This window comes from Neomonachus schauinslandi, chromosome 1 (genome assembly GCF_002201575.2).
Source record: "Neomonachus schauinslandi chromosome 1, ASM220157v2, whole genome shotgun sequence".
Lineage (NCBI taxonomy): Eukaryota > Metazoa > Chordata > Mammalia > Carnivora > Phocidae > Neomonachus > Neomonachus schauinslandi.
Window position 1 is genome coordinate 120,913,616 of NC_058403.1, and position 12,538 is coordinate 120,926,153.

Genomic DNA, 12,538 nt, shown 5'->3' on the forward strand with positions numbered 1-12,538 from the left:
CCCCCCCCCCCCCCCCCCCGCTCCTTGCCTCTGCCCTCCGCCGGGCAGACACAAGACGTCCGGAACGCACCCGGCGCGGCCCGACGCCTCACCCGCCCCGTCCCACGGTCCGCGTAGACACCGCCCACCGCTCGCAGCGCCCGCCGCCGCCCGGAGATGGCCGCCGCCGCCGCCGCCGCCGCCGCCCTGCAGCGGGAACGCCGGGGGCTGCGCGCAGGGGCTTCTGAGGCCCGGCCCGGGGCCGCCCCACCTGGGCCGCGGCGCTCACCTGGCCCCCGAGCGCCGCGGGAGGCTCTGGGCCACGCGGCGCGCGTGTTCCCACTCCGCCACGTAGGCCGCGTGGCCTTGCTCCCTTCGCCGAGAAGCGGGCGCTTCCTCCTCGGAAGCTGGAAGCTCGGCCGCCGCCAGTTGCGAGCGCGCCGACTCTGTGGCGCTTCAGGTCCCCTGAGGTGCCCAGCGCAGGCCGCCCCCCGCCCCCCAGCACCGCCGACGCAGCCCCCGCCTGCTGTCTCAGCCGAGGGCTCTGTGCTCTCTGCAGAGGCCCTCCGTCATCCCCAAACCCCAAACCTTAAGTCCTGCACCGCGTCCCGCCGCCCCGGGCTGGTAAGACCCGCTGATAGCAGGCGCGGGGCCGGACGCTGGGGATAACCTGGTGGCAAAAACAGACCTTGTGTCTGCTCTGAAGCCACTGGGCAGGTAAATCTGATTATGGCATTCGCCCCTTGAAATCTCGTTATGGGTTCCGGTTACTTCTGTAAAGACCCAAACTCCTTAAGGCGCGCATGAGGCCCCATGTAGATTCTCAAATGTTGCAAGCTTTTTCTCTCCGCGGAGCCTCTGCAGATGCTCTTCCCTCTGCGGGGCACTCCTCCCTGCCTCTGCCCTTAGCTATCCTCCACTCTGTTGTTGAGCTTGCGCTTCAAATATTTTTTAAGGAAAACTATCCTGTCCGTGAACACTTGCAGCCCTTGGAATTCTCCTTAGTCTTTGCAGTTATTTGTGTGATTTTTGCTTAATGTGTAACTTAATAGTGGACTGAGGTTCTTGAAGGCAGGGGCTATGGCCGCTTGGCTCTCAATCTTGTTATCTCCCACATCGGCACAGGGCAGGCTCATAGTAGGCTCTGATAAATACTTGTTTAAAGAATGAATGTAGAGCAGGCCTGGGTGAGTTTCAGGTGGTTTCGGTTTTCACTGTCACCAGCGGAGAGGGAGGAGGGTTGTTGAGTGGGCCATTTGAGGAGGGCAGTGAGTGGTCCCTGTAGAGAGTGTGCCCAGTGACAATATACAGACATTTGAAGGGATTCTGGGGGGACTCTGAGGGCCCAGAAGATTGGGGGCATGGGGGCATTGAGGCCCCATTGTGTAATTTCTTCCCCCCGCTTGAGGTTAACGTAAAGGATTGTTTCATCTTTAGGGTTGGTAAGAGTTGAAGCAGTTTCTAGATGCTGAGCAAGTATGTGAGAGAAGGGGGATAGAGAGATAAGAGCGAACAATCTATTATTTAGGTTAATCAGTCTGCAAAGTAATAATGACTGAATTCTTAAGCAAATTATGTTATAAGGATTCTGGTTAGTGAGCACTGATTTCTTGTTTGCAACCCTGTATTGAAAGCTCTTGGAAGACAAAGACTTTTCATATTTGTATTTTCTTCTAAACCAGTGTCTTGAGCAGAGAGTTTTCAATAAATGTTGAAAGAATGAGGTAGGGGGGAAAAGGTAAAAGGCCCCAGAGTGGAAATTTCCAGCGATGGGACCAGGCTAGCTGAAGACATGTCCCTAATTACTTTTTTTTAGTCCTTAGTTCTTCTAAGAAACAATCCTGGGTCATTGGGCTAGGACCAGGAAACCCCGCTTGGGGAGCAGCTCTGTGATACTGTGTAATGAAGGATTATATTTTCTTGTAAAACTTTAGGAATCTGGATATCCTTTACAAGACCGTTAAGGTATAATTTATTGGATGCTTGCTATGTCCTTATATATTGTTACTTGTATTTTTCACAACAGCCCAGTACTTACATTATAGAGAGACCCAAAGCCCTTCAGAAGTTGCCGAGCCAGCATGTGGAGCCAGGCTTGTGGGATTCAAAAAGTTCATGTTAACGGGGCCTGTTATTACAAAAGTGTTAATTGTGCTTGAAGAAATATCTGGACCCTTCCTTAGAGGCCTGGGAAGCTCCTCTGCCCATGGAGCACAGAGTACATTCATGAGGTGTACTCAAGTCTGCACCACGAATAGGCAGTGCAGTCTGATTCCTCAGCTGGCTTGTTCTATGTCACTATTTTCTGTTTGGGTATAATTTCTGGGATACCTGGAATTGAACATACCAGTTTGGGCTACATTTTCCACCTACTCATTCCCGGGGCCCAGGACACTGAGGGTAGCATTAGTCACTTGTTACTAGACAGAACTGTTACAGAAAAAGGTCTGAAGAAAATACTGTGAGAGGTATTGAACTTGAGTATAAAATGTATTCAGTCAAGCTGATCCTGCTTTTGACTTTACTATTTTTTTCCCCTCAAAGTAATCTCTATGCCCAACATGGGGCTCAAACTCACAACCACAAGATCAAGAGTCACATGCTCTTCTGACAGAGCCAGCCAGGTGTCCCGTGCTTTTGACTTTATTCTCATTCCCAGATTATTTCCTTGTTTCCCCAGGAAGTACCTAGATGCTGGTTCTTACCTCTTAAACTGCCTCTCACTGATTTGCCCATTGACATCAGTGATTGATTGGATTGATTGACTCCTTTTTTAAGATTTTATTTTTAAGTAATCTCTACACCCAACATGGGGCTCGAACTTACAACCCTGAGATCAAGAGTCACATGATCTACCGACTGAACCAGCCAGGCCATCAGTGATATTTTTTTTTTCATTCACCATCCTCCATGCTTTCATTGGGCCTCCTTTTGAAAAGGGAATTGTTAATGCATTGACTGATTTCCTGAACTTACTTTTTAAACAACGTGAATGGAGATCAAAATAAAAGGGAAAAGTTACATAGTCTGATACCTACAAGACTTAAAATTTTCCACATGCCCTTCCCGTATTGGTCCAGCCTGAACTACTGGCGATATCTTTATTATTTTTATTTTTTTAAGATTTTATTTCTTTATTCATGAGCGACAGAGAGAGAGAGAGAGAAAGGCAGAGGGAGAAGCAGGCTCCCCAAGGAGCAGGGAGTGCGATGCGGGACTCGATCCCAGGAGCCCGGGATCTTGACCTGAGCCGAAGGCCGATGCTTAACCATCTGAGCCGCCCAGGTGCCCTGGCGATATGTTTAAAGGAAGAGGCACCGCTGCTTTAGAAACAAGCCCAGGGCTCAAAACTGGCCTCAGAGGAGTGTGTGTCAGAGCCAGTGCCAGTACGCATAGTCCCCTGCTGCTGGCCGTGCTGCTGCCGCTTAGACATCTTCCCCTCAGCCCAAGGACGCTGTGGCCCTACCTACACAAACGGGGAAGGTGGAGAAGCAGTGAAACAAGGTGATTTTGTAGAACTTCAGACGGGAGAAGCTTGACGGGTTCAGGAGAACGTAGGTGTTGGTTTGAGTCATGTGGAGGCTGGGGTCTGTAGATACACCCTTAATTAGAGCAAGGAGCCAAAGAAGGCAATACATACACATGTTCCAGTTGGTTAAGACTTGGTAAAAATTTGTACCATGTTTATTTAGAGAAACTTAAAAAGTATAGAAAATAATACCCATATTCCTGCTACCTAGAATTGACTGACCATCATTAAATATTGGCTCATTGAAAAATTTCAACGGAAGAAAACATTGCAGATAAAAACCCTATTGGCTTTGCAAGTCCAACACCATTACTTGCTTCTCTTCCTCCAAAGCCAATATGAACATGGATTTGGTGTTTCCTTGTGAGTCCATTTTCTGTAGTTACATACATGAATAGCTCATACCCATTAGAATGGCTGTTGTCAATAAGAAATAACAGGTGTTGGCAAAGATGTGGAGAAAAGGGAACCCTTGTGCACTTTTGGTAGGAATGTATTTTGGTGCAGCTACTATGGAAAACAGTGTGGAGGTTCCTCAAAAATATTAAAAATAGCAGTGCCTGGGTGGCTCAGTCGGTTGTGTTCGACTCTTGATTTCAGCTCAGGTCATGATCTCAGGGTTGTGAGATCGAGCCCTGCGTTGGGCTCTGCACTGGGTGTGGAGTCTGCTTAAGGTTCTCTCTCTCCCTCTACCCCTCCCTGCCCCTCCAAAAAAAAAATTAAAAATAGACTACCATATAATCCAGCAATCCCGCTTCTGGGTATTTATCTCTCTCTCTCTCTCTCTCTCTCTCTCACACACACACACTTTTATTCAGCCATAAAAAAGGAAATTCTGCCATTTGTGACAACATGGATGGACCTTAAGGACACTATGCCAAGTGAAATTAGACAGAGAATGACAAATATGTCTTTTATAGGTAGAATCTAAAAACCAAAAACAAACTCATAGAGAACAGATAGGTAGTCATCAGAGGTTGAGGGGGGGGAGAAATGGGTGGGGGGGATATAAATTTATTTTAAAAATAATAATGAAAAAGGTGTTTTGCACTATCCCACTTTGAATTATATACTGTTAATTTATTATTACTAGTGTATTTAGCTTGTATCTACTGTTTTACCTTTTGCTTTCTATTTGTCCCACCTTTGCTCTGCTTTTTGTTCGTCTTTCTTTCATTCTTAAAAGTAGCCTGAATTTTTGTTTTCATATTCCCCTTTTTCTGTCTACTGGCTTGGAAGTCATTGACCCTATTCCTGTTCTTAGAGTGGCTACCCTTAAAATTTTACATTGCACACTTAACAGAGCCTAAACATCCCACTCCTTCTAGATAATACAAGGACCTTGGAATACTCTAACTCCAATGGCTGTCCCCTTTCACCTTGTAAGTAACCTTGTAAGTCTGATTTGCATCTGTCCTTTTTTTCAGCCCACACATTTGCCTTCATGATCATTATACTGAATTATACAATGTTTGTTTGGATTTATCTACATGTTTATCATTTTTCTCAACAATCCTTGTCTTCTTTCATCACTTTTCTTCTTTCTAAATTACATACTTAGAACTTCTTTTAATGTAGGTCTATGGTGATTTTTTTAATAAGATTTTATTTATTTGTCCGAGAGAGAGAGCACAAGCAGGGAGAGCTGCCTGCAGAACAGCAGGGCAGGCAGAGGGAGAAGCAGGCTCCCCGTGGAGCAGGGAGCCTGATGCGGGGCTCCATCCCAGGACCCTGGGATCATGACCTGAGCCGAAGGCAGCCACTTAACTGACTGAGCCACCCAAGTGTCCCTATGGTGATTTTTTTTTAAGATTTATTTATTTTAGAGAGAGAGAGAGCATGAGTGGGAGGGAGTGGCAGAGGGAGAGGGAGAGAGAGAATCCTCAAGCAGACTCTCTGCTGAGCGTGGAGCCCCACTGAGGCTTGATCCCACGACCCTGAGATCATGACCTGAGCCAAAATCAAGAACTAGCTGCTTAACTGACTGAGCCACCTAGGCACCCCAGTCTATTGGTGAGTTTTTTAAAACTTTATTTTGAGATAATTGTATCTGGGAGCTAGGGAGAGTCACTGACCTAGAACCACTTTAACATGCTTCCAGGGTCCTATCCAATGCAAGAATCTTAGACTCAGTTCCTCCAGCTTGCTCCTGGCTCTGCTGGTGCTCCTGAGTAGGCATTTACCATTAGGTAACACCCGTCTCTAAATCCTGCATAGCTTTGGGTTCAGCTGAGAAATTTTTTTTCATCTCCTTTGAGATTTCACTTCCTGGAAAACTGGCAATGAAATAAAAATTATGAATTTTCTTTAGCAAAAAAAGAAAAAGAAATTATGAGTAAATGTAGTCATGATAAGATCTTGCTTTTAAAAGTTATTTGAGCTATGCCTGGCTGGCTCAGTCAGTGGAGCATGCAACTCAGGGTTGTGAGTTTGAGTCCCATATTGGGTGTAGAGATTACTTAAAAATAAATCTTAAATATTTATTTATTTATTTACTTACTTACTTACTTATGCTACCATGAATGGCAACTGGAAATATGTGTTAGAGTAAGACAGGATTGTTGTAGGGAGCTCATTCTTTGGAATTCATATCATCGTCATCATTACATTTATTCAGTATTTATTGACAGTCTGTTCTACGGCAAGCACTGGGGAGAATATAACAATGAGCAGCACTGATGGTTATTCCTCACTTGTGAAGTTTACATTCTAGTGGAGGAGGCACTCACAAAAAATGAGCAATCAGATTGTAGTAAGTTCCCTCCAAAATGGCTCCCAAGGATCCCCACTTTCTGGTATTTACATCCTTGTGTAATCCTCTCATATTTTACCATAGTTGGTCTGTGTGATTAATAGCATATAGCAGAAGTGATGATATGTCACTTCCTGGATGAGGTTATAAAAAAGACTTTTGCGTCTTTCTTAGGTGCTCACACATTCTCTTAGATCACTCCCTCTGTGGGAAGCTGTCATGTTGTGGGGGTACTCAGGCAGCCTGTGGAGAGGTCTGCTTGCTAAGTAACAAACTGAGCCCTGCCAATAACCTCATGAATGAGTTTGGAAGTGAATCCATCAGCCCCAGTTGAACCTTGAAATGACTAACCGTGGCTAACAGGTTGATGGCAACCTCATGAAAGATTCTGTCCAGACCGTCCAGCTAAGCCAGTCCTGTATTCCTGATCCACAGACATGTCAAGATAGCAAATGTTTGTTTTAAGCTTCTAATTTTAGGGATAATTTGTTATACATCAGTAGATAACTAATACACAGACAGATGAAATAGCTGCAAATTGGAATAAATGCATATTCTCTTATGGTAGAGCAGATGCCCATCAAGAGAAGTGGTATGGTCAAGTGGTTAATGAAATAGGCTTTGGAGCCTGAATGCTGGTTTCAGATCCTGGCTCTGCCACATACTGGCTGTGTGATCTTAGCAAGTCTTTTTTTTTTTTTTTTAAGATTTTTTTGTTTCTTTTTGAGAGAGAGAGAGTGCGAGCACAGAGGGAGAGGGAGAAGCAGACTCCCTACTGAGCAGAGCTGACGTGGGGCTCAAACCCAGGACCCTGAGATCATGACCTGAACCAAAGGCAGACACTTAACCGACTGAGCCACCCAGGAGCCCACTTTTTATTTTATTTTATTTTATTTTATTTTTTTTAAGATTTTATTTGCCACTTTTTTTTTAATGTCTATTTTCTAATTTGATCATTTGTAGAATGAAGATTAACAGTACTTATGTTAAGGTTGTTGTGAAGAGTCAAGAAGTTAGAAAAAAGTGTGTAGCCCAGAACTGGACACATTTTAAAGGTTCAATTAATATAACTATTGTTAATCTGTATTCTTGAGCATTTGTTATTAATTTATCTTTTTTTTTTTAAGATTTATTTATGTATTTATTTGAGAGAGAGAGCATGAGCAGGGGGAGGAGTAGATTCCCCACTGAGCCGGGAGCCCGACGTGGGGCTCGATCCCAGGACCCAGGGATCATGACCTGAGCTGAAGGCAGATGCTTAACTGACTTAGCCATCCAGGCACCCCATGTTATTTATCTATTTGTTCAAGCTATTTGCTAATGGTCTTTCATACTGGAAAATGGCTATTGAAGGTGAATGCCCCTGTCTAAATCTGACTCAAATTTAGCAGTGCCATCTACACTGTGTTGAGCACCTACTATGTGCCAGGGACAGTGCTAGGTCCTGAAAAAAGTAAGATATGATCCATGTCCCCAGAGTTCAAATTCTCATAAGGGAGGCAGAAACAAATGTATTCGTGTAATTAAGGGTTCTAAGTCTAAAAGACTTGTGAGTTGAAGAATCTTGAAGAATTTATCACCCAAATGCCATTCGAATTTGGTATACTCCTTGTTATGGGGAGAAACTTGATAGGTCTATGCCTAGGAGAAAATTTGAGAATCAGTTTAGAAGTTCAGAAATGAAAATATCCATTTTCATTGCTAATGGAGGCTGTAATTTATACTGGGAATACAAAGCACAGAGGAGAGCAGTAAGCTGAAATGAAGACAGGCTTTGGATCTCAGCTTAAATGTCACTTCCTGAGAGAGCCTCCTCCACATACCCCTGTTCTCTTCCTTCCTCTTCATAGCATTTATCATAATTAATGCTTATTTGTGTTTTTTTTTTTTTTTCATAAGCACCATGAGGGCAAGAATCTCATCTGGTTTACTCACCACTATAAACACAGCATCTAGTTTGATCTAGGGGCCTAATACATTTTTGTAAATGAATGTTAAATGAGTGTTTAGAACTATTAGCATCCTGGTGGGTCATTGAAGACCCATAGAAAACTTGAGATCAGGATGCCTGGTTGGCTCAGTTGTTAGAGTATGCGACTCTTGATCCTGGGGTTGTGAGTTCGAACCCCATCTTGGGTGTAGAGATTACTTAAAAATAAAATCTTAAAAAAAAAAAACCTCGAGATCAATGCAGCAGGATGCCAAGTCAAAGACTGAATTTGTGTGCAGTCTTTTACTTCTCTAGCAAAGAGAGGTGCCGGAAAGGCCTTGATGGTCCATAAGAGGGGAATTCCTTTGGAGGACAGTGCTGTAGAATTTCCTCCCCTCCACTTGATACACACAAAATCCAGGAGGGATGAGGAGGAGGCTCTCTTGTTAGGAAATAGAGGGTAATCAGCCTTCTTGTGCTTTGAAGACTGTAAAGGATACTGGTGATCTTACATCTAGCATCCATGGTCCTCTTGGCCCTTACAGGACTCCAGTTTTGCTCAAGTAGCCATACCTCCCCCTTGCAATTTATGTGACTCAAGGAGCACCCACCCCGTTGCCAATTCCAATTATGGTAACCCCTTTTCCCTTCTGGAACCCAATCTTAAGTCTTCTTCACATTTGCTAGGCAGTTACTGATTGGGAGGCAGAGTATGTGCCTGTGTGACCTAATTGGTCAAAAAAACCGGAAGGAAGGATTTTAGATGGAAAAGAAAGTATATGGTCCTGATTGCTCCTGGTAGACATCTGGAAAACCACTTTAGTATGAATTTGAAACCTACCATGTTTAGAGGAGAGCAGAGAGACTAATAGACTGGGTCCTTGATAAGTTGTTGAACCATTGAGTTCACCAACCTTAAAGTCTGTTTTGCTAGTTGTGTGAGATAATAAATTTATTTATTGCTTAAGAAGACCGTTTGAATCAGCTTTTCTATTATCTGCAGCCAAAATGGTTACAACTGACGTGTAATATTTGACCTCCTGGCTCAATTAGTGCAGCTAGTCAGAAGAGTGGGCAAGTCACCCTATTGTCTTGGAAAAGGCAAGCAGTTGGATTCTGTGTTTCGACGGTTGAAAATGAAAATCTGTTTAACAGCTATTGCTAGTGAGAATAGCCAGGTAAGGAAAGGGATTGGGGGCAGGGTTGAGAACATGTTTGCGTGGGGCAGACACAGAGATCAAACTCACAGTAACCCCAGCTGCCTAGGAAGAAGGCTAAATATGGGCCTGAAAGTATTGTACCTGAAAAGCTGTGACCCTGAGACTTCTTGTGAGACACATCATGATTAATGCCCTCTGTTGGAGATCCTTGTTGGCCCTTATGGGACCTGCACAACCACAGGCCTGGAAAATACAGGTCGTCAAACAGCGACACCATGTGGCTGTAAGATGCAACGACAATAGTGGGCCAATGAGACGCCAGGCCTTCCCTTCAGGTGTGTGGAAGTTGTATTTTTCTGCTAGGAATTTTTGGATCACTTAACCCCCATGAGTTTTTGAAAATGGTGTACAGGGACCCTATTTGTAGGCTCTGAATTTATTAAGCTGAGAAATAAAATATTGAGGTGATTTCCTTTTGTGAGGAAAAAAAGCAGTGATCGTATTTGTACATGGTGGAGCTGTTTTTACAGTTTTTATCTGTATTATCAAGATGCATGAAAATTAGGCTTGAAGACACCCAAACAAAAACCTTTCCATTTTATTACTTCCTTTGAAAACTTGCCAATGGTTTCCCATCACCTCCTGGATAAAGTCCCAGGTCCTTAGCACACCTCCTTTGGCCTTCCTACTCTGCCTCTCCAGGGATGGAACGTATTACTCAGTTTTGTCAGGAAACCCTCAGTAAGTCCCATTATATTTTTTAAAGGCTTTGGGAGTTAGGTTTTAGGAGAGGGCAGGTATGAGCTGTACCAAAGGGGCCCAGGTTTAATGACAAAAAATAATAAGGTTTACTGATTACTTGTGATCTAGGCATTATAATAATGTGCTTTGAAATTATTTAATTTGCACATGAAGTTTTCTCTAAATATCTTTCCTCCCTGTATTGCTGGGGAACTCCTACCGTTCAGAATCATTCGAGTATTCCTCTAAGTTTGCAGTTCTTGAGCTTGGCTGCACACTGGAATCACTTGGGGAGTGGGGAGGGGAGAGACACTATTGACAAACTATTAACACCTGAGTCCCACCCTGGAGATAATGATTTAAGTCGTCTGGGGCTTGAGCACCAAGTTTTCACAGCTCCTCAGGTGATTCTAATATGCAGCCAGGGTTGAGACCCACAGGTCTAGGAAGACTAAAGTGACCCATTTAGATAATTCTTCTCTTTCCCTTCCGTGCCCTGCGCAAACTTCTCTGATTATGCCTATCACACTGATCTTAATTTCAGAGCGTATATTCATCCCCCTAACTAGACTTTGAGCATCTCCGGTCAGCCACCTCTGCATTTCTGGAGCCTCAAATAGGGCCTGACACTTCGTGGAGACTTGAAAATGCTGAACGGGGCGCCTGGGTGGCTCAGTCATTAAGCGTCTGCCTTGGGCTCAGGTCATGATCCCAGGGTCTTGGGATCGAGTCCCACATTGGGCTCCCTGCTCGGCAAGAAGCCTGCTTCTCCCTCTCCCATTCCCCCTGCTTGTGTTCCTGCTCTCGCTCTCTCTGTCAAATAAATAAATAAAATCTTAAAAAAAAAGTGCGGAACGGAAGGGTAGAATGTCATCAACAAACACATACTGGGGTCCTCCAAATGCCAGGTGTTGCCGTGCTCAGCAAGGTCTGGAACCTGGAGAACAGGCTGACTAGTCCTGTAGCAAGGGCTCACAGTCACAGCCTGAGTATGTGTGGAGGGCAGTGTGCGGTGGCTACCTTGCCGGGGCCTCATTTTCACCTACGGCCTCAAATATGTATTTCTGCGGTCTTCCGGGCAAATGAGTTTCCAAGTGGCTGTTGACAGCACCTGCAAGGCCAGGGCTTGTCTTCAGTGCGACGGCGGTGCGCAGGCGCACACCGTGAGCTCGGCGCACTCTCGCCTACGTGACTGTAAGTCCCGCCCCCACAGCGGAGCGAACCGGACGCGGGGCCGACCTAGACCCCTGGGTCCCCGCCCGGAGGTGGGAGAAAACAGCTCCCGCGTTCGGAGGAGGAGCCGAGGCGGGCCCTCTCGCCGCGCTCCAGCTCGATTGGCCGGCCTCCCACGGCGCCGTAACGGTCGCGGAGGCGGGGCCGGAGGGGGCTGAGTGGAGCCGGGCCGGGCGCGCTGGTGGAGGGAGGCCGCGGCCGAGGAAGGTGAGTGGAGCTGGGGTTCCTCTCCCTGAAGCATCCCCGGGACCGGCCTGGCCTGGTCCGAGAGAATGGTCAGAACGACCCTTGTCCGGGCGCCCAGAGAGCCCGCCGGTTAAAAATCCCTGTAGAAGGGTTGCGGTCCTGGACAAACCTGGTTCGAGTCCTGGCTCCCCGGCCTTTGCCATCTTTGGCTGCTCATTTAACGCCTCAGCGCCTCCATTTCTTCATGCGTAGCATACAGCTGGTAATTCTTGGCGTTAGGTGTGGGTTGAGAAGGTTAAACGAGGCCGTAAGCGTAAGACTTAGAATGATACCTGGCGCAGACTGGATTGCGGTTAAGTCCTGGGCGATTCCTCCGCATACAAGAGTCGACCAGAGCTCACCCGCTTTGCTTTTCAGTGTCAAGTTGTCTGAGAAGGTTGCTTGGCTAGAGAAGACTCGGAGCAAAAGGGGGATGGATACACGAAGGAGTAGGCGAGTAGCCCTTCCAACGGCTCTTTAGGCTCATTCCAGATTCGGAGGCCCGCTGACTTTCTGCGGAGTCTAAATAGATTCTGTGAAGATAATCAGTGAGGTGGAAATGTCAGAAGGCTGGGATCCGGCACTTAGAGACCGCACAGAAAGGGTTTCTACTACCACTTATTTTCCAACCATAATAATATTAAGCATTGTGCTGGCATCACCTACATTGGTTCCAATCCTCTGCATGAGTTTTTACTTTCTGCATTGCCAGGTAGACTCCGGCCTCCCCCGCCACACCTTGAGGAAGAGGTGGCTGACTGGGGTTTTGTCCGCAGCTTCTGCCTCAAAGGGGGAGAGGCGTGTTCTGGCCCTTTGTGTACCCTCTCCTGGGGCAGAGTGATTGGGTGGAGATGACTTCCAATCCTAACTCCCATTTCCTTATTTGCAGTAGATTCACTTCTTAAGAATTGAGCAGCACGCTGGCATGTTTTTGGAGTAGAGCTTTTGTATTTAATTGACAGAGACTTTGAAAGCATTGCTTGTTCCAT

The 12,538-nt window shown here is 45.9% G+C and overlaps 1 protein-coding gene across 3 annotated transcripts in view; it reads left to right on the top strand.

Moving 5' to 3' along the window:
* Positions 1-12,538, top strand: part of CEP70 (centrosomal protein 70) — a 106,682-nt gene that overhangs the window by 155 nt on the left and 93,989 nt on the right. For 2 of the 3 annotated variants that reach the window (XM_021678871.1, XM_021678873.2), the window contains exon 1: positions 11,408-11,531. The exons of the other annotated variant lie outside the window; for it this stretch is intronic. The gene's annotated coding sequence lies outside the window, so the exon portion shown is untranslated. Of the gene's footprint in view, positions 1-11,407; positions 11,532-12,538 lie in introns of those variants that run through there. 3 annotated transcript variants of the gene reach the window in all.